Below are 21,838 nucleotides of genomic sequence, written 5' to 3' on the forward strand. Positions count from 1 at the left end.
TGATCATTTTTCATAGGAGACTTTGAATACATTACCTAAATTATTACCTTGACTGTGATATACATATTTCACAGTAGCACAGGTAGCATAAGTAGGGCTTTAGGGAAGGTCTTACTAAATTCGAATGACAGCTGGAGACAAATCAGGTCAACTGACTTATTTTTTAAGATCAATTGAATCTTATATAGCTAAAATAGCCACAGAAATCACCAGGTACCCAACATTTTAAATACTTGGAAAATATCATTTTAAAGACTTGGAATGTACACATATACATTATACATTATAACATAACTCTTGGTACTCTTCTATATACAGTGAGAATTAACACATTTAACATTAACAAAATTATTTACCATAAATAACCAGTCTCTAACCTTTATATTAAGCAGGTTGTACATATATTTTTCATGTCACTAACATGCCCTGACAAGGCCAGCCTTTCAGAGAAGTGAAGTAGGCAACAACCTTACATACCCACGTGATGAGATTTGGGGCACATTTTCTCTTTCAGCCCATCAAGAAATTCAGTTGTTGGAGCCACATTTTCAATGTTAAAACATGCCTCTCTGGATGGGATAGGACTTATTAGGTATTGCCACCCTAGGATGAATTTGTGTATCAGATCTTCTCCAATTAAAAGCTGGATAAGAGCAAGATGTCAGCGGGTGTGTGTACAAAGAGGGGTGCACAGGCCTGGGAGAAGAGCAAGGAGCAATCATAATGGAGACAATATGGTAAGGATGGAATAGTGCTGAAAGGGAGATACTAAAAATAAAATTGACTTACGTCACATTCTGCTAAGGCTGACGTTGGTCTTTACTACCTTGGTCTTTACTTGGTCTTAAGGCAAGGCTTATGAAGCTATTGATTTATGTGAGATGGCCTTGTGTGAGCACAGTTTGAAGCTTGAGAATGTAAATTTACCTGCATGTGCACCTTAACCTATTTCTCCAACACGGTGAAAATATTTGCAGGCAAGCTAGGATCTTCACAAACTTATAATGAGTGACTTCCTGTGCACTCTGAGGAGAGCTGCTGGGGCTCTTTCAATTTTTATATTTTACACTTTTTAAATTTCATTTTTTTCTCTTTGGAAAGCTGGCTTTCAATAACTTTTTCAATACATACTTAACAAAGGAAGTAAAACCTTTGTCATCATCGTAAATGGTGATTCATTAAATAACAAAGCAAGACAGTTTAATGGTCGCCATTCTAACTACTGGTACATTTTAATACAGTCATTTTGATGCAACTGTCTTGATGTAAAATCACCATTCTCTTCTATTTTTTGATTATCAATAATGCATATAACAGACATTCCCAACCCTATTCCCTCCCTAATCTCTTTCCAATTTTGATAGAGTTCCACTCTCTATTTTTGTATTACTTAATTTCGTTTATATATTGAGTATATATTAATTTTATACTAAATGAGTCTGTTAAAATTTTACTGTCAAAGTGAGTTAACCTCCACGATCATATCAGTTCTTCCCCCAAAACTATCATTCTAAAAACATTTTGTGGTATTAAATATATGTATATGACTCTGAGAACACTCAAATTTAATTGAGAATCCCCTCTGCAGTTTGGAGTTTAAAATAAGACACCATATGTTGACCCACCTTACCTAAGTTGTAATATATTTTACCCAGTCAAATAATCATGCTCAGGAAGCCTATAGAATGCTGAGTTGTCCATTCTCCAGAGCAGTGTTTTTCAGCATTTATAACTTGATATCCCCTTTTGAGAAACAAAGTTCAGTTTTCCCTCTTATTCTTCCTGAGATTTTCAGGTCGATCCACCAGGAATATTTTCAAGAGGTTTGTTTTGTAAAATTTATAATAGGAAAATAATAACTGGATTTCCTATGCCCCAATCTTGGATATAAGAGTTTGTTTCTTAAGGAGAAAATGGGGAATTTATATTTTGTAACTTAATTGTTCTTAGGCTATCTTTTTAAAATATATTTAATATAAAGTCAGGTGATGGTTAACACTTTGGCAAGGGTGTCTGTTGATCACATTATTTGGTAATAAGATAGACTGAGACCTTTTCTAAGGTGGCATTAAAATGTCATTTACCAGTTAAATAATATTCTTCTTCAGATATGGTAAGTCACTAATGGCAAATGTTTTACTAGGTCAGAGGTAGGTCTAAATTAGCTAAATAATAGGAATCACCTAAATATAATGGTTGAATATTATTGCAAATAAGAGACCTCGGGCATGTTTATGGGTATACTTACAATTATTTTTGAAGGACGGTGATCATTGGCCTACAGATGCTCATGGATATTGGCTGACAACCCTAAAAGCAAACATTTAGAAAAATGCAATAAGAACTCTATAAGTAAGGTAACTATTTACACTATTCACGTATAAGGCATAACTGAAAAGTAATGAGGCTGATATCCATTAGCACCAGAATAAAGACAGTCTCATTTATACAAAATGAATTTAAAAAAAAACAAACATTAGTATAGGATGTATATCAGTGTCAGTCCTTCAGTTCAAGAAGAAATTAAATATCAGCTAAGTATTATAAATGAATCAGCAAAATTCTAAGTCAAATATTAAGTTAAAACATAATTTCACATAAAATAATTACAGACCAGGAGTAGTTAAATGCTATTTTACCCATAGGTATAAAAATGATACTGGAAGCTGGAAGGGGAAATAGCATTTGAAATATCACCATTTCAGTATCAATTATTTTAAAAGTATCTATTGACAGTATTTATTTTGGGATGTGGAAACAAAATTAAAACAAATATTAGCTAGCTACATTTTTGCAGTAGGACAAATTAATTTGGTATAACAACATTAATATTTAACATGTTTTAAGCATAAGAAGTTTCCCAAAGCACATAAAACATGACCCAAACTTTTAAATACAAAGATTTTTAAAATATAAAGCTGTGGGAACCCACTTAGAGCCCCCACAGAGTTGGTATACAGATTATTTTAAGTTGAAGACATTTTGAGATTCAATAGATGCAGAAAAAAAGCCACTTTGGAACTTCCCTTATCTGACTAAAAACAGCAACTTCTGGGTAATGAGGCTACCATAAACCCCTTCTCCAGGGGAGTTTTATGGCTCTGAAGATGTAAAGACCACTCATACCTGTATAGACAAACATTACCACAATCTTATCTCCTGTCTGTTCTCCTAAAAACCCATCTGTCTTTCCAAATGAAACTTACTTGTTTTTCCCATAGAAGCCATTCCTTACCCTTCCCTTCTCCCTGCTAAATTAGGTATATATGCCTTTAACTTGAACCATTAAACAAGCCAGCTGTTTTCTTTTGTTGCTCCCATATACATGTGAAATAAACCTTTTACTGCTTTTAATCTCTCATTTGTCAGTTTAATTTGCAAGCCTCAAGAATAGAACCCAACAGGGTAGAGGAAAAGATTTTTCTCCCCTACAAAGCTAATTCTTTCATTCAGCCAAGTAAGTAGAATGGTGTGCTTTAAAGACCAGTTCTCATGTGATGAGAAATACATATGAAATGTTAATTATCATATTATTTGAAGACATTAAAATATTTTATTAGCTCATAATCATCAATATAAGTTAGCATGTTTGAAGCATAGTATACAATATTTATGTGATAAAATTTAAGGCCACAATTTAAATAATTTAATGTAATTACCCCTTTAATCATCCAAGATGCAATGGACTATAAGAACAAATTGTTATATTTTTCATTCCTTATGACAGTAAATAAAAAAAATAGTTCTGAATTCAAATTAGTAATAAACAAGTTGGATAAGAGCTTTGCTATTTTAATCTAAATTTCAGAAAATACATTTAATGTTATAAAATAAAGTTGAACCAGGATTTTCTTATCTCTTTTACAGCTCCAAATAATACAAAGATTTATTGAAATATATATGTGAGAACACATGATCACATTAAACCTCTATTTTAATTGAAATGGTAGGGGACTTATAGTATATAAAAACAATTTCTTCATGAAAAGGGATGTAAAACTGGTTCTACCTAGTATGTTTCAAGAAGCTGAGGTACAAAATTAATAGCCAACTTGGAGCAATGATGAGACTCCATGCTTGATGAAGTTGGTGGCCAAGTTATTAGTCTATACAATAACAATTATACATAGCAATGCAGTAAAGCATAAAACCTTTTAATACACAGTAATAACCTGTTCTGCCTGCTGTAGCGCCCACTTAATTTCACCAACCAGTACAAGTACCCTTGCAGGGAATGAAACGTTCGTAGTCGGAGAACTGCTGCCAATGGAATTACAGCCCCCTAGTGGTTAACTGTGACTATTGCAGTCAGAACAATGTGAGCTGTGATTGTGGTTATGCCATTTATTCATGAAGGATTTATTTATTGCAGGTTCCCACCTCCACCCCTTGGGGAAGGATTGAGATATCTTATAATGGAGCATTTCTGTTTCTTCATTAAAAAAACCCAATATGACAGTTAAAACGATTTCTTCAAAATCATCAACTGAAAATATATTTTCTGATGCTTCTAACATTTCAGTGTACATTTAAAAATTTTAATTAATTTTGAAGAAGTCTGGAATACCCTAGGGGAAATTAAATTTTTTTCTCAATTTCTGTCTCTCTTTAGCCTTACTTGATTTGCCCCAACCATGACATTCTTTATATTAATGTTTTGCCTCTATCATACACTCTCCTTTCCCGTCTTTTTCTCTCATTTATACATAAGCCTAAAATATATTTTATTATCAACATTCTGTCATTTCAAGTTTCTATCCATCTTGCTGAGTAGCTATTTTTGTAAATTCCCCCATGACTTTTATAGATTTTTCTCCTTTGCAGGCTAGTGACTCTACATAGAAAAAAACAACCTCACTCTACATATCAATCCAAACACCATACAATTCCCTCCTACAAAAATAGTGCATAGGATATTTTTGAATCTCATATGTGCAATCCCATGACCTCTGAAGCTATTTATAATTGATTTATAAAGTGACAATAAAGGCAATTTTGTGATTGTTCAAGACAGATTTTATCCTGCTTTTCCTGCAAAAGTATTGTTCTTTTGCTTTTAGCCTACCCTGAAAAAGGATATTATAAAACAGTACTTTCAATTCAAAATTGTACTTTAAAAGTCCTAAGAACTCTGTGAATATTTAATGGATGAGTTCGTTGCTTTTTTTTCCCCTCAGTTTAAATAATGGGGAAAAAGCAGGCATTTAGAGTAGAATGTCTATCAAAGAAATGCCTATCTTAATGTGCCTAAGAGCTATTAAAGTGCCAGCTCAATCCAGGGTTGATGAGTAAATGCTAACATTACAAAAGAGCTGAATGTACTTTGGAAAGACATGGAGAAGGGTCATCTTTCATTCAGGATCAAAACACGACCACATTCAAACCAAAAGTTACCCTTTACTGCCCACTTTGACATTTAAAAAATCTTTTATACTTTTTATTATATGTAAATAATACTTTATTATATGTAAATTATACCTTTAATGAAGTATAATTTACATATAATAAAGTGTAATATTTAAAATATAGTTTGATCAGTTTTGATGAAGGTATACACACCTGTGTAATTGCCAGTGAACATAGAATGTTTCTGTCCTCCTGCTCCTTTGTAGTCACCCTCACCCTCACCCCCTAACTCCAGGCAACCACTTTCTTACTTCTATCACTATAGATGATTTTTGCCAGTGCTAGAAGTTCATAAATTGAACCATACAGTACACTCTTCTCCTTTTCTATTTCTTCTACCTTTTTTTCAAAACATTTTTTTCTCTCACCGAGTCCTATTTAAAGACTATTTAAAGCAAACATATCCCCTTGCCTTATCCTGTTGATTTATTAATTTAATTTTCCTTACCTTTCTCTTCAAGTTACCATGGATATTTTAATATCTCAATCTTTGTCTAACACTATCCTGCCTTTTAAACTTACTGTGTCATGTCAAAGAGAGCAATGGAATAGACTATTGGTGACACTTGGAGCAATGAATCTGAAGTCCAACAGAGCATGGCAAACCAAAGGAGCAATTACAAATGACAAAACCACTGGAGAAAGCTTTCAAATACAAAATGATGCATTTTCTATCACATCCTCGTATTTAGCACAATGCAGATAAAAACAGTTATTTTCTAGTGTGTATAGAGCATATTTACTAAAAGAAAGATTAAAAGAAGTATTTGGGGATGTAAATAGGATTTTAAATGTAAATTTAAATAAAATTTATATATTTTATTAGACATTATGAGATTGTTTTAATGAGGAGTATACTAAATAGTAGATATCAATATGATATCTTGGGTAGAAGGTTCTAGTTTTTATATTCAGGTTCTATGTACTTTAAAAAAAATTTTGATGTTGGCAGCTAAAATGTATACCAATTGAAAGTTCCTACTAATGTGTTATGCTACACCACTATTGTAAAAGAATAAAGCAAAGCCAATCAGAAGAGAGGCAGTTTTGTTTCATAAAACTCTTCTGAATAGGTGTAATTTTAAGGAAGTATGTTTCATATTAGAGATTTAGAAAAAACAGATGGCAAGCTTGAATCAACTGCTTATGGTATTCAACTGCAAATAGCATATACACAAAAGTTTTCTGATGTAAATGCCTCATTTCTGGAAAGGATAGTCATGTTTGGCAAGTACTGATTGGATAGAATGGAAAAAATGAAAGAAATGGACTAGAAATTTAAGTTTACTGAATTTGAAATATAGGTTTTCCTAATCAATTGCTTTTGAACGGTAGTACTTTGAGGATGCCTCCTTTTTATTGATTGTGCAGGGCTAAAGTAAAATTGAGTAACAAAAATAAGGATAATAGAAGTTCAGATGCAAAATTTTATTGCATTCGGAAATGTGAAACAATTAAGGATTTAGCCAGATAAGTCAAGACCTTATTGCCTGGCACTAACCACAAAGTTTCTTTTGTTTTATTTGCCAACTCCTCAATATAAAAAACCTCTCTGGGCTTCCCTGGTGGCGCAGTGGTTGAGAGTCCGCCTGCCGATGCAGGGGACACGGGTTCGTGCCCCGGTCCGGGAGGATCCCACATGCCGCGGAGCGGCTGGGCCCATGAGCCATGGCCGCTGAGCCTGCGCGTCCGGAACCTGTGCTCCGCAACGGGAGAGGCCACAACAGTGAGAGGCCCGCGTGCCGCAAAAAAACAAAAACCAAAAAAACCCCTCTCTGACATTCCCAGCAAGTACATCTGTTAAAAGTTTGCAAGTTTTCAGAATAAGCAAATCTATAGTGACAGAAAGGATTTCTGGTTGCCTAGAGCTGTCAGAGGGAGGGGGGGCTAGGGGAGTGGGGAGTGACCGCTAATGTGTATAGGGTTGCTTTTGGGGATAAAAATGTTCTACATTGTGGTGATGGTTGTACAACTCTGAGTATACTAAAAACCATCAAGTTGTATACTTTAGAATGGGTGAATTGTATAGAATGTGAATTATATCTCAATAAACTTAAAAAAGAGATCTTGGGTTAAATCCATTTCAAATGAAAAATCAGATCTTAAAATAACTTTGAAAGATAGACTGATTGTATTATTTAAAAATCTATTGGGGAATACATTAATTTCACATAACAATAGTGTAAACATTTATATCAATACATCTAAAAATCATGAAAGGCCAGGTTTTAATTAAAAAATAATAATTCTAATATCTGAAGCTCTGCGTGTGTAAACAAAAAGTATCACTTTGTAGTAATGTGGAAGCTGGGTCAGGACATTAAAAAGAAAAACTAAAACAATGACAAATATGTCAAGATGACTAAAACATTACAAAGTCTTTTTTTTCAATTGAATAAGATACATTCAAAGGTCAATTTTTATCCAGCCTTTTTCTTGCATCAGCAAATATTTAGTGTTTATATTTATATAATGACAATGATATGAACTTTTCTCTTTGAGATGACTCTTTGATCTTAATACCAAACTATGCATACCAGTAACTTCTCTGGTGAGGAAAGTGTCAAGTCTAAGCATTCAATAAATGGCCAAGTAGAAGAAACTCTAGATTCTTTATTATGGGCAAAAATTGTGTTTGATTCTTCATTTTAACTTCTCTAGTCACGGTGATATTCATTAAATGTTATTTTGGGGGGCTCTGTACCTTGTTATGCAAGCTTGTATCTTCCTCTCAGGTTTCTTTTTGTTTAAACTATACCAGCATATATACAACTGGTGATTTTAATTAAAAAATATTTTTAAGCTATTGAGTTCAGAATTGAGTTAGAAATTAGTGATAGATTCTGAATACTCTATAGGGTTTAGCTCTGCATAGTATTTGGAAACTGATTCTTAAAATATTTTTATATAGCAGGTGGATTTATTTGGTATGCTTTATTTTTATTAAAAAACATCTAGTCATAATATTTACTCAACTTGAAGTGACAAGCTTCATTGTAAAAATTATAGAAAATATGCAATACAAAATATTTTATCAAACTGAAGTTATATACCAGAAGAAAACATTTTAAAGTTATAGAAAGACATAAAGTGGAGCTTTACAATTTGACATTAATATGATTTGCACTTAAAATGCAGGTGCCATGTTTAGATTTGAGTTTGTTAATTATGAAAATATACGACTATATGAAATTAAATTGACTATTAATATGAAATTAGATTCAAATAGAATCAACTAGTACTATGCTATTAAGATACAAAGGCAGAATGGAATTTCATGATATATGTAGTCAAAATGTTTCTTATGTTATTATGACTGCCTTTTTTCCTAGTAAATATGATTTTGGGGAACTTAAGGTGAAACTGTCTGGTCTTTTTTCTTCTACTGTTTACTGAAAGTTTATTATGTGCTAGGTTCTTCATATACATTATACATTATATATCCTAGGGTCAATCCCTCAAGGAACAAATTATTATCCTCATTTTTAAGATGAAAAAGCTTAGATCCTAAAACCTATTTAAAGTGCTCTTTAAAACTATTCCCCAAACTACCCTTAGAACACTTGCTTACTCTATGTTAAAGAGTATATAGATAACAATATTAATCACTCCAAATATAACAATAATCTTCATTAATAAACACCATCTTCCAAAGCTTTAAGTTCATTTTTTTTAAACTTTACCTACTCTAAATGCTCTTAATCACAAAAATCTCTGATTAAATAATTTGTCTGTCTTTTTTAAAAAACATTATGATTAATTTCTTCCATTTTCCTATTTCATTGCCAATTACTATTATTAGATAACATTTTGCACACTTTTTCCATCTTTATTTCTATTAGTAAATGATTATTCTCTCACCTTTAAAAATGAACTGAGATCTTTGAAAATACACACATTCTTGATTTGTAGAAGTTGATATATGACTAATGTCTCTTAATTTGTCTTCCATTTAGTTCTTTGAGAACATTCTCAGTGACTAAGTAATTGTTATCCCAAGAGCATATTTTTTCCATGAGTATTTGGGATATTTTTAAAATGTAAGGCTGTTAAGGTGCCATGGTAAAAGTATACACAACCTTTGTGGTCAGACAGACTTAGGTTTGGCTCCAGGCTCTACCCCAGATTAGCTATGTGTTTGGGTATGTGACTTAACCTCCCTATGTCTGCATTTCCTATTTATTATGGTGGCTGTGAAAATTACTTAAGGTAATATATGTACTTTGCCAAATGCACTGACTAGGATATGATGGGGGCTCAATACTTGTTAATTCCTTTCCCTTCCTCTCCTGTTTTTACCAGAGGTTCCCATGATTTCTTGCCTGAACTACTTCTTACCTCAAAGATTCTGTTCTATATTTACTATATGGAATGGTAAATATAAGTAATTTCAGTAATACTATAGTTTAAAAGTTCTGATAAAAAGTTGGATGAGGGCTTCCCTGGTGGAGCGGTGGTTGAGAGTCCGCCTGCCGATGCAGGGGATGCGGGTTCGTGCTCTGGCCCGGGAAGATCCCACATGCCGCGGAGCGGCTGGGCCCGTGAGCCATGGCCCTGAGCCTGCGCGTCCGGAGCCTGTGCTCCGCAACGGGAGAGGGCACAACAGTGAGAGGCCCGCGTACCACAAAAAAAAAAAAAAAAAAAAAGTTGGATGAATAGAAAATTGATACCACTGATCAAAACACACATTGAGGATTTTTTGAGCTATCCACTTTCCTTCTGGTTACCATTTCCTCTAGTGCACATCTAAATGAAAGTTAACTATTTAAAATTTGCTTACAAGATATGTGAATGTTTCAATTCAGTTTCAAATCAATCCAACATATGCAAAGCACACATGCAAGTGAATAATGGAAGAAGAATCACAGAAGCAAACAGACTTCATTCTATAAAATGTACTTCATTTTTTTACCTTTTACATTATGCCATTGAACTCATGCTTGTTTATATTATGATTTCATCTTTCACCTACTCTGTTGTTCACAGATTCATTGTCTTTAAAACCACATGAAGGTCACTGGTTTGTTTTCTTATAAAAATGACATAATGGATTAAAGCTGGAATTCTGTAGCTAGTGACTCATGCTTGCATTTGTACATTTTAAAAGATGTAATTTATAGAATGGAAGCATCCAGCCTTGAGCTGTTTCAGACTTCAGTTTCGCCAACAAATTAAGAAATAAAGCCTAAGATAAATAAGTGCACATGGCCTGTCAACTGCTCAGTCATCTAATTTAAATCTCAAAAAATACTCTTATTTGTATTTTACATGTTTCTTTCTGTCATTGTGACTATATACATGTAATGTATATCATATCTCACACACATATCTTTTACCTATATGTCGGTAAGAATAGAAGTCATAATCTTGAAAGTATTCACGTACTTGTACTAACTTTCTAATTACTGAAGCCAAGAATGTAAATGTACTTTCTGTTCATTCTGAATTTATTAAGCATGACATGCTTCTCAAGGGCAGTATGCTGTAGTCAAATTTTTAAAGGCTTTCATTTAATATGCCACATAACCTTCAAGAAGCAGTGGGCCATGGTAAAGAAGAACCTGATTTCAGATTTAGGAAATTTGGGTTCTCTTTGTAAGCTTTGCCAGTAATTAGCTGTGTGACCTGGAACAAGTCAGGAACCCTCTCTAAGGCCTTAGTTTATTCATTTTTAAAACACAAGCAATATTAAGTCTGTTACAAATTCTTTCAGTACACTTTTGTTCTATTGCTTTATTAAAATGCTTAGTACTTAATGTGCTGTTGCTTTTATAATTTCATTCATGCATTTAGGAATTATAAAGTACTTTGCTAATATTCTTAAAATTATCCAACTCCATAAATAATCTAATAAAAACTCTTTTGGTATCGAGAACTAACAGTCACTTGATATTCAGACAGTTGATTTTATCTGAGATTTTAAACTACAGCTCATTATTTACTTACTTGCAGTATAAGCCAACGTGTAATTCAGATATCTATGGGCTTGCTAATAACAAATAATTCACATTACTCCTCTGTGTAAGAATCTTACATTGTTCAACTAACCTAACCCATTTCTGGACACATAAGAGGTGCTGAGCTCATGTTTGCTGATTCATTAAGTAAGTTAAGAGTAAAAAGACTGGGCATGAATGACTCCAGACTCATGGAGAGTTTTTTTTAATCCATCTGAAAATTTGAGTCAGTAAAGAAGAGATTTGGTCATTATATGTTTAGGTTATAGTGAAAAAGTCACCTGAGAAAGTTTATCCAAATTCATATTCCTTCTTTAGGCTTTGGGGCAAAGAAGTTTTCAGATCAGAATTTTAATCCCATACAATCTCTTTTTATCTACTCTACTCCTTGAAATTTGTCTAAGTTTAACAGTGGCCTTTTTCTGCCAAATCCTTTATGTAGAGTTTATATACTAGAGCTCTAACTAGACTCCAAACTACTGGAGATAAGAACTAAGTATTCTTTCCTCTTCTGGGAGGCCCTGGAGTACTGTCAAATGTCTTGCACAGAGCAGAACCTTAACAATCACTGAATGTAGTAATGAATAAAGCTGGGAAAAAAGCTGGGAGCTTCATTTTGAAGATTCTGTGATAAATATGATCCTTAGATATTCCCCAAAGCTTTGAATAATCAATGCTTAAAGTTTGGATCTTTGTTCTTCTTTCTTTACAACCTTCTCTCCCTTGGAAAGTTTTGAAATTCAGCTAAACTAGACTAGTATGAATTGCTCTAAATTCTTTTACCTCCAGGCTTGACCTGTCTCCAGAGATCAAATATTATATTTTCAGCTATCCAAAGAACATCTGATGGTGCATGTCTCACCACTATCTTAAATATACTTAAATCAGTAACTAGTCCCTAATTTACTTTTTCTCACACTGTGAAACATGAACGTCCCACCGCCCTTGGAAGGTTTCCCTTCCTCTGTGTCAGTTCAAACCCTGGTTATCCTTGGGCTCCAGTTCAGTTCCTATCTCTTACAATAAAATTCCCTTAATTGTTTCTCTCTCTTCATTTGTATATGGCACATAATTTAGTATTTCATTTAGTATTATATAATGTCCCAATTTTTGTTGCATGTCTATATATTTTATCAAATAAGATGTAAGTCCTTCCATGGTAGTAACCATACCACAGAAGAAATGTTCATTAAATAGTGGCTTGACAATTCTGTGCCTCTAAAAATAAATGTTATATTCTCTGCCACGTTTTTACAATGTCAGGCATAATTAAGCTTCAAAAAATATTTCTTTAGTGATGATGATAAAAATCTACATGGCTACTCAGCTAGATTAGAGTAGGCTTCAATGCCACAGGTTGAAACCTGGCTGAGGACAAAAGTGAATAAATCTTTTGAAATTATTGTGTACCAAAACAAATGATATAACTTTAGATTCATTAAAGATGGTAGCACAGGAATTAGGTATTTTTCAGGGGGATGTAATTAGAGATCAAAATAGAACACAAGGAGAAGTCATGAACAAGCCATAAATGACCCTGCCTTTTCTCCTTCCTACCATCTGGGGTCACCTTCAAAGACTCAAGAGTTCTAAATACAAGTAGAGTAAACCAAATACTCCTCATAAAGGATAGGTTTTGATACAGGGGAAAAGGACTATATAAAATGCAATTAAAGGCCTCGAGATGAATATCTGTCCACCAATTTCTTTTTCTTTTAAAGCCCTTTATAAAGTAATAGCTTATGTATTCAATTAAATCTAAGATATTAAAGGAATAAGATAATGTCTAATTAGGAAGCTCAATCATAAACTGGAGCATTGACAACACTGATATTCAGCAAGATATTAATGAACTCCCATGAAAAATTCTCCACTGAAAGCTAACTTTGGGGTAAAACAGTTCAATATTCTATCAATTTTTTAATGAGAACTAATAGGACCACTTTATACTAATCAGAATTTTCTTCTGAAAAAAAGTCTTTTTCAATACTTGTATTTAATCCTATTTTGAACATACAAAGTATTCTCTGTTATTAGGGCTCTGGATATCACAGGAAATTTGAACAGGGGTAGGGCTAGTGGTTCTAAAAGTAAGGAAAAAGACATAAGTTGAAACACTGTATTGAAATATTGGAAGGGGAAATCAAAGAGGGCTTGATTGACTTTCAAGAAACATTCCTTGCCTAAAGTACAACTGGACAGCTAGCCTTACAATTTATTCTGCAGAAAGTGATTTGTTTTTTCAGGTTTTCATCAAAGTCATGTTATTCATCAATCAGCCTATATTTATTTAAACCTTGGCCATATACAAATGAACGTCTGCTCCTCTGTAGAAAAGTAAACATTTGTCAGATGTTTTTTAATCATCCCAGAGTAATATGACTTCTCTCTCTCTCTCTCATATTTACGCCACTTATTTGTGAACACCTAAAGTCCTCTGCAATTAAATGTCCATGGCATGAGGGGAAGGGGGTGTACTGGAAATAGACTAAAATTTTGAATAAGAAAGCATGGATTTATTTGAATCCTGGCTATACAACTAACTCTGTGACCTTGGATTAGTAATTTAACCTTTCTTACCCCTAGTTTTCTCATTTGTGTAATCGATGTAATAAAACTGGCCCTAACTAGCTCCCAGTTATGTTTAAAATCAAATGAGAAAATACATGAGAAAGATATGTGAAAACTCTACATGTCTACAAATGTAAATTTCATTATGGTATGAGAAGTAGATATATTAATAATAAGAATGTTCAGTGACTGTATTATTAAACACTTCTGCTGTATATATTGCCTGTGTTAGAAAATAAGAGAAATAATGAGAGAGAAAAAAGAGGGAAAGGAGAATAAAAGAGTAGCTCTTAGGCTGAAAAAGTCTACAATAGCAAATACAGAAAATTAAAAAGAGAAAATATAAAAAGTGATAAAAGAGAATATAACATAGATATTAAGTTGAATCTTTAAAAATGTACCTATATTAGCAAATATGTAGTGTTATCAAGAAATTTTGAGTTTTCTGCATATGATGTGTATTTATTCTTCCTGACACTTTTATAGCTATAAGAGTTAAGATAATGGAAAGTTTTAAACTAGGGAACATAAATATCTCTAATTTTCTTCTTTACTATGGGTAAAACAGTTATTGATGTTCAAAGGTTGACAATATGAATCACTGGAATTGTTTGTATTTCTGCATTGCTTTCCTGTTGAAAAGACTTTTTCTGAAGCATTTTGATCCACTTGACCTTTACTTCTTTTTAAACTTTGTATACCTATTAAACATTTTAAAATTTAAAAAAATTTTTAAAAATTTTCCTTAACTCCCTCAAAAAGTAAAATATCTGTCATGTTATGATTCACCATTCAAGATGATATAGAAATCTTGTTAGAGATCCTATTGAGAAAGGTAAATCAATGACAATTATTCTTTAGTGACATTTCTATAGCCTAAAGAAGTTAGTTTGTGATCTATTAGAATAACTATAATATATAACTTAATGGTTTCTGCAAAGACAGCAGGGTATTATCCATCCTATCAAGTCATTAAATAACTTCACTTGTGGAGGGTTTGTAGCTGCACACAGTTTATTTTAAACCACCAAAAAATGGTTATGTTTAATTTGTTATTGATAGCCAATGGTCTCTTAAATTTATTTTAAGTAATAAAAGACAAAAATAAGAGATATTTCCCCTCATTCAGTAATCTTTAAATAACATAAATCATTTCAAATGTAGGACACTGGAATGAATGAATGGCAAATAACAAGGTCAAGACCTGAAATGAGGAATGGCTTTAGCTTGTTTAAGGGTTTCTTATGTAGTTAGTCACGAGCATTATTTTCTGGGCTATAAAAATCAGCTACCTGAGCATTATTATTTGTGGTGGATTTTCAGAACTAGAAAACCGTTAGTATTTTCATAAGATTGTACCATTTGAAGTGACCTTAGTAACCATCGAGTCTGATTTACTTTCTTAACAGGTGAGAACATAGAGGCTCACAAAAGACTATAACCCAGGTTATTTAATTCTAAATTTGCACCATAAAAATCTTTTCCCACAGTGCTCGTGTGCTTTTATATATTAATTATTCAGCAAATATATATTGAACGAACCCTCAATGTGTAATGATGTATGCAGAGGGTAGTTGGGATGGGTGATGAATAATATATAACCTTTGTCCTATGTGAATTCATAATCCAATAGGAAAGATAAGACTCAAATTAAAAAGTGAGATGATGCATATAAAACTTTAAACACCATGCTTGGCACATAGGAGACCGTGAAATCTAAAAACCAAATAACAACAACAAAGTGCTGTCCAGTGTTAGTGGTGCAAACAATAGTTTCTATTTTCTTTCAAATTCAAAATTCAAATTCTAATAGTCTTATGTACGTGGGGGTCAACCTAGATGCTGTTTTATATGGCCAGTAGTCTTTTTACACTACATATACAAAATCGTAACTCATTTGAATTTTAAGCATTGTTTCTGGCTTATAGTCTGCATAATACCTTCACCTCCCCCTCTAACCCCTCACCTTCATAATAAGACAGTGCATCTTTCTCTGAATGAACCATGAGACTGTTTGCAGTCATTTCCCAATGTCACCCATTCCCTGGAGATCATTATTTCATGACCCACCTTGTAGTCTGTTTTACCTTGGCAGTTGACAGCTACTTTGGCATCTGGAGTTGGGCAGCATTATTCTGTGCCATTGTGGTGGGAGTGGGGGGTGTGCAGAGTTCAAACATGGAATTGGGAAGTTGTATGAAGTGAGATTTAAAGCACTAAGCATGAAATGCTGTAATCACAATGGGAATAAAAAGAGGGACATATCTGAGCAGCATTTTCCAAAAATTATTCAGAAGCTATAACGATGGATTTAATTGAGAATAAGATGAAGAGAGGTGATCCAAGAATGACTCCAAGGCAGAAAGAATGAGCATTATTTCACGTATCATGTGAAAGTAAAATAATTTGGGAAGAGGGGTCTTTTAAAAAATGTCTAACAATATGTGTTGCCATAAATGTATTCTATATTATGTTGCAGAAATACGTGTACTTTTATTTGATCCTATTGCTTCACTCTGAATCAAGACACTCAGAATATCAACTATGGACATGCAAATTTGTCTGCTCTTCTGAAAATGGTACTAATCTAAGGTAAAAAATAATACCAAATTACTTTATAGCAATATATTATCTTCTAAGGTTTTCAATGTTTTTGAATTTTAAACTCTATTTTCATCACAGTGGTAAAATCTGTGGGAGTTTTCTCTATATTCTTTTCCCTGTTTTATATATTCATATAATTTGTGTCTTTAGATTTATAACCTTAAGGATGTCAGTTATTTAACCTCGGTGTTTTCCGTATTCTTGTTTGTAACAAAGAGGTTAGTTTGAAGGATGCTGACAGAAAGACCACCTACTTCAACTCTCTCATTTTATAGTTGTAAAAACTGAGGCTCAAGTAGAGCAAGTGACTGACCCATTTTTTCCTCATTCATCCTAAATGGGAGGGTAGGAAAGAGAGAAATCAATGAAGCCTGTACCATAAATTGAAGAACTTTATTATTACATGGAATTGCCTTTTCGGTATAAAAGGACTATTAGCTTCTTTAGGGATGTATTGGGTAATATGTATATCACTTCTCTAACATCCAACAAAGTGTTGGGCATATAGTAGGCCCTCAACAAAGACTTACTGAAATCCACAATTCTTACAGGCTTTTAGACTCACCTTCATCTTATAGTTGACTAATTTGGCAGATAAACATGGATAGTGAATTTTGTAAATTTACTCACAAACTTTAGATAATTGGCTGATGTTTGGCAGTAGAAACAGGAAAAGTTGAGGTAGACCACTACCCAATGAGAGGAGGGTAATGAAATTTCAAACTAAAGAATATGTACTTGCTAACTAAAGACTTTGGAGAACAAGTGTCATTGTATCAGAGAGAAAGCATAATGGTGGTTTCCAGAGGCTGCGGGCAGGGGAGAATGGAAAGTTATTGTTTAATGGGTATAGAGTTTATTTTACAAGATGCAAAGAGTTATGGGAATAGACGATGGTCATGGCTGCACAATAATGTGAATGTGTTTCATACTCTTGAACTTTACACTGAAAAATGGTTAAGATGGTAAATTTTATCTTATGTGTATTTCACCCCAATAAAAATTTTTAAAAAAGAAGTAACCATCTTAAAAAAAGATATCTTCCAAAGGGGGGAAAAAGAGTCATTGTACCAATGAGTAGTTTGGAGGCTTATACTTCTACCATACATCATAAGTTCTTTTCCATTTGCATAGTGAGTTTTTAAAATAGGTATGGAAGCATGATGAAAGGACTAGAGAAACCAGTTCATTTCTGCTTTCTTAAAATTTGGTTTTAAAAAAAATTTGTTGGAAAGGTACCAGATCCTTCTTGCTTTACTTCCACCAAAAATAACATCATCAACTTCTCTCTGAATCTCTTTCAGATTGACATTATATAATATAAGATATGGGTCTATTATTGTTTGGGAATCAGTGATTAACCGAAAAATTGCTAGAACAAGCCACAAAGCATTAATTTTAACTGTTTTTCTAATCTATGATGAAAAAAACTAACAGATTAATGATTTTATCAAAGCAATTCATTAATAGGAAACCTATGAACTCCTGTTACATTACAAAAGTGAGGCAATAAAGCTCTTGTTTGCAAATTTATTTGCTGCAAAGGCATTTGGGGATTATTTTAAAAAGAAAAAGTTCTGCTTCACTCTGAGTCATCAACCCATACCATGAAATGAATCTAGACCTTTGAGATTACTAATTAAAGGCTAAATAACGAGGGGATTCTATGGCCAGAATGTGGAAATGTTCCTAAACATTGAGCACATCTTCACCAGATGGGTATGTAGCCAGTAGAATGTGGTGCCTCTCTGTTATACAGATATGACACACTTATATATGTAAAACATGGTATGTTTCCCTGTGAAATGAAAAATGAAGCTGTACATAATAGGGCTAAGCTTTAGCTAATTAGTTTAAAAATACTTACAATTTATTAATTGCTCTAAAATTTGTTCAGGGAGATTACCTGTAATCATTTCAGAGAAATCTGTTATTCTTTTAGATGCCTTGAATTCTTAAATGCTATTGTGCAGGTGTACTAAAAATTCTACTTTAGTTCTTCCTTTATCTTCTTTCACTTTTACTTGAACCATTGAAATATACATTCCTAGGAGATCACATAGCTAGATACAGATATGGATATCATACATGGCAACGTATCAGTCAAGATACATTAACTGATTACTTATTATGGGCAAGGGGTTTGCCATATAAGTGGGCTAGTCAACAAAAGCTTCATGCAAGAGGAAAGGGCTTGAGCCAAATCTTGAAGACCAGGTAGAATTTAAATACATTTAGGAGGGGGAGCTCATACCACAGTACTGGACTTCTCCAATCTGACTCCACTATTTCTAGTAATAAATTATGGTTGGATCACGAATCACAGTTTTTGTGTCATTAAAATTGAAGTAATAAATGTAAGTTGTTAATTTAAAAGGAGAAACTTTAAAAAAAATCCTTTAAACATACGGAATTTTTGTAAGTATGCTCTTTCTACCGTGCATTAACTTTAGTTTAAATATTGTACTCTGGTACAGTCTTTCTACCTGGGCTCAGATTGTTAAACTAAAAAGCTATTATTTTTTATAATACCTGTTTTTTAAGTCATAGTTATCAAATTATTTCTCCTGATGCCAGTGTGAAAAGGTAATACATGGCAAATGGGATCATAAAACCCTTCAAATATCTCTGAAATATGATAAATGATTTTTAATGAGCCTTTTATCACTCCAGTCTCTGACCTCCAGGACTTCAATTTTCCTGTTTCAATTCCAAGTAGGCAACTTTATATAAATGACCAAATTCGAATGACCTTTGCTGTGATGTTGCGTAGAGGACAAACCACATACACCTATATGTCCAACTCACTATAGTGATACCTAACCCTTTGTAGTCATCCTCTGTATATAATAGCATTATGTCCCTGATTTCATTTCACTCTTTAAATGATCTCTGCAACTCCACTGAGCTTCACTCAGGCTACCTGTCCTTGTGTCCCTTGGCATTAGCAGTACTTTCTCATTTGCTCTACTTTTGTATCAGTAGCTGAATCTCCAGACAAAATGTTACATGCCTTTCTTTACCTTGCCAAGCAGCACATTAATGATTAATGGACACTGTCAAGAATATCCTCATGTTCACATGCAAATCTGTTCTACCAAAGACTAGTGACTATAGTATGAAAGAAAAACTAATCAATTCCTAAACACAGGCAGTAGAGTTTACTGCTTAATACCATAGTCTCTGGAATCAAAACTGCCTGGTTTCAAGCTTGATTTTCGTCAATTAGTTTGACCAGATTATTTAACCTCTGTGGTGCCTCAGTTCCCCCACCTGCAAAGTGCGGATATTAGTAGTACCTTCTCATGGGGAAGTTGTGAGGCTTATATGAGTAATACATGCAAATCTCTTAGAAATGTATAGTACATAGTAACTTTCAATAATTAACAGCTAATATTATCATATTTTATACCTCTTTTTTGAAGACTAATTACTTGCTAACTTGGGCAAGTCTTCCTACCCTGATTATGTGAAGCCATACCTGAAAGTATTCAATCTTGATTACTGAGATAAAATGAGAGATCTGAGTTTAAAATACACGTATAAAAAGATTTGAACACTGTGACATTTACTCATAGACATTTACTAATGATTTTAAAGACAACAGTCACTTTACACACACACACACACACACACACACACACACACACACACACATATGATAAAGAGAGCCCTGGTCAGTTTGTTCATTGCTATTCTTTTCTAGAGGTTAGTTGACATTGTCTTTGGTTTCAATGGTGTTTAATTTTTAATAATTTTATATTGAGTCTACCTTCATATCCTGCCAATAATGCTGGTAACGCTGAATGTTCATCCTTCCTTCCTCACTCCCAATCTCAAGCTGCTTCATTTTCTTTGGACAGTCACACTCACTCTACTCACCTTCATTCCTCCCACACTTGGCTGATCACCTTGTACAGCAGTTCAGGCTGTCCTCAAGGCACCTTGGACTAACTCTATATGCTCTGCTTTCTCTATTGGTCACCCCTTTTATCAGAAATCTATCCCCTTTGCTGTCCACCAGAGGATACCTTGCTCTTAAAGTCACTTAGACTCGAATAATAAGAAACATGTTTAAAAATTTAGGACAGATGAAATGGTCATTGCTGACTACCTCAACATTTTCCCCTGTGCCAAAAGAAGCTCTGATAGAGGAGTATGGTTGGAGATACGATGGGGAACAGGCTCATAGGAACATTTAATGGAGAAATGAGTCAGAGGAAAGCTTGGCTATTTATTATTATTATTTTTTTTTGCGGTACGCGGGCCTCTCACTGTTGTGGCCTCTCCCGTTGCGGAGCACAGGCTCCGGACGCGCAGGCTCAGCAGCCATGGCTCACGGGCCCAGCCGCTCTGCGGCATGTGGGATCTTCCCGGACCGGGGCACGAACCTGTGTCCCCTGCATTGGCAGGTGGACTCTCAACCACTGTGCAACCAGGGAAGCCCAGCTTGGTTATTTTAATAACTGTAACTGTGTAGTTTTCTTAGTTTTTTCCATTAATGCTCACAATCAGAGTAGAAAATAGGCGAGATTAACTCAAAATAGTGGAGGTAAAAGGTAGAAACACTAAAAGGGCAATGAGGGGTAAGTATTGGGTGATGATGAGAAACACAGACATGACTGACATAAGGGTCAGACTAGGAAGAAAATGAAGTGAAGCCAAGAGAGGGTATTATAACTAAGAACTTTTAGAAGGGCCCAGGAAGACTTGATGAGGTTGAAGAGCAGGTACAAGGGAAGAAAAAGTGGGCGTGGGGTGGGGACTGAATGTCATCATCCGAGGGTAGTATTTCTGAACTTAAAATTTTAGAAATTGATGTATTTAAGGTGTGGCCATGGGCCTGAAGCTGAGGACAATGGAAAATGTGAGGTCAAGGAATTATGAGACTAGACTGTTATCTGGCAATCTTCATAGATACTGAAGTCTCCAGAGAACGGAAAGATTAAAAATGAACAGTAGGAAAGAGCCAGGTGCCAAAAATTTCCATGAAGGTGTAGACAGCAGAGACAAGAAAGAAATGTTGGAATGGTGTATGTTTCAATAAAGGATTGTTTAAAATAAGAGTAGAAGAGACATGTCCTAGTGTTTTGGAAGTTAAAAAAAATGGAACTAGGAGAGTTTCAGCCATAATTTTAAGCCCTTACATGTGGAGGAGTAATAAGATTAATGAAGTGGGGAGAGGTAGAGGTTAAGGATTAATTCATCTTCATTTGTCAGGAAGTTGGAAAACTTCTGTAGGAGAAATCCAAGTAGGAAAAATCCAGGTTTTGCTTAAAGCAAGGAGGTAGAGGAAGTGT

This window comes from Delphinapterus leucas, chromosome X, assembly GCF_059928025.1.
Source record: "Delphinapterus leucas isolate spDelLeu-1000000601 "Yukka" chromosome X, BTC_Dleu_Yukka2, whole genome shotgun sequence".
NCBI classification, from domain to species: domain Eukaryota; kingdom Metazoa; phylum Chordata; class Mammalia; order Artiodactyla; family Monodontidae; genus Delphinapterus; species Delphinapterus leucas.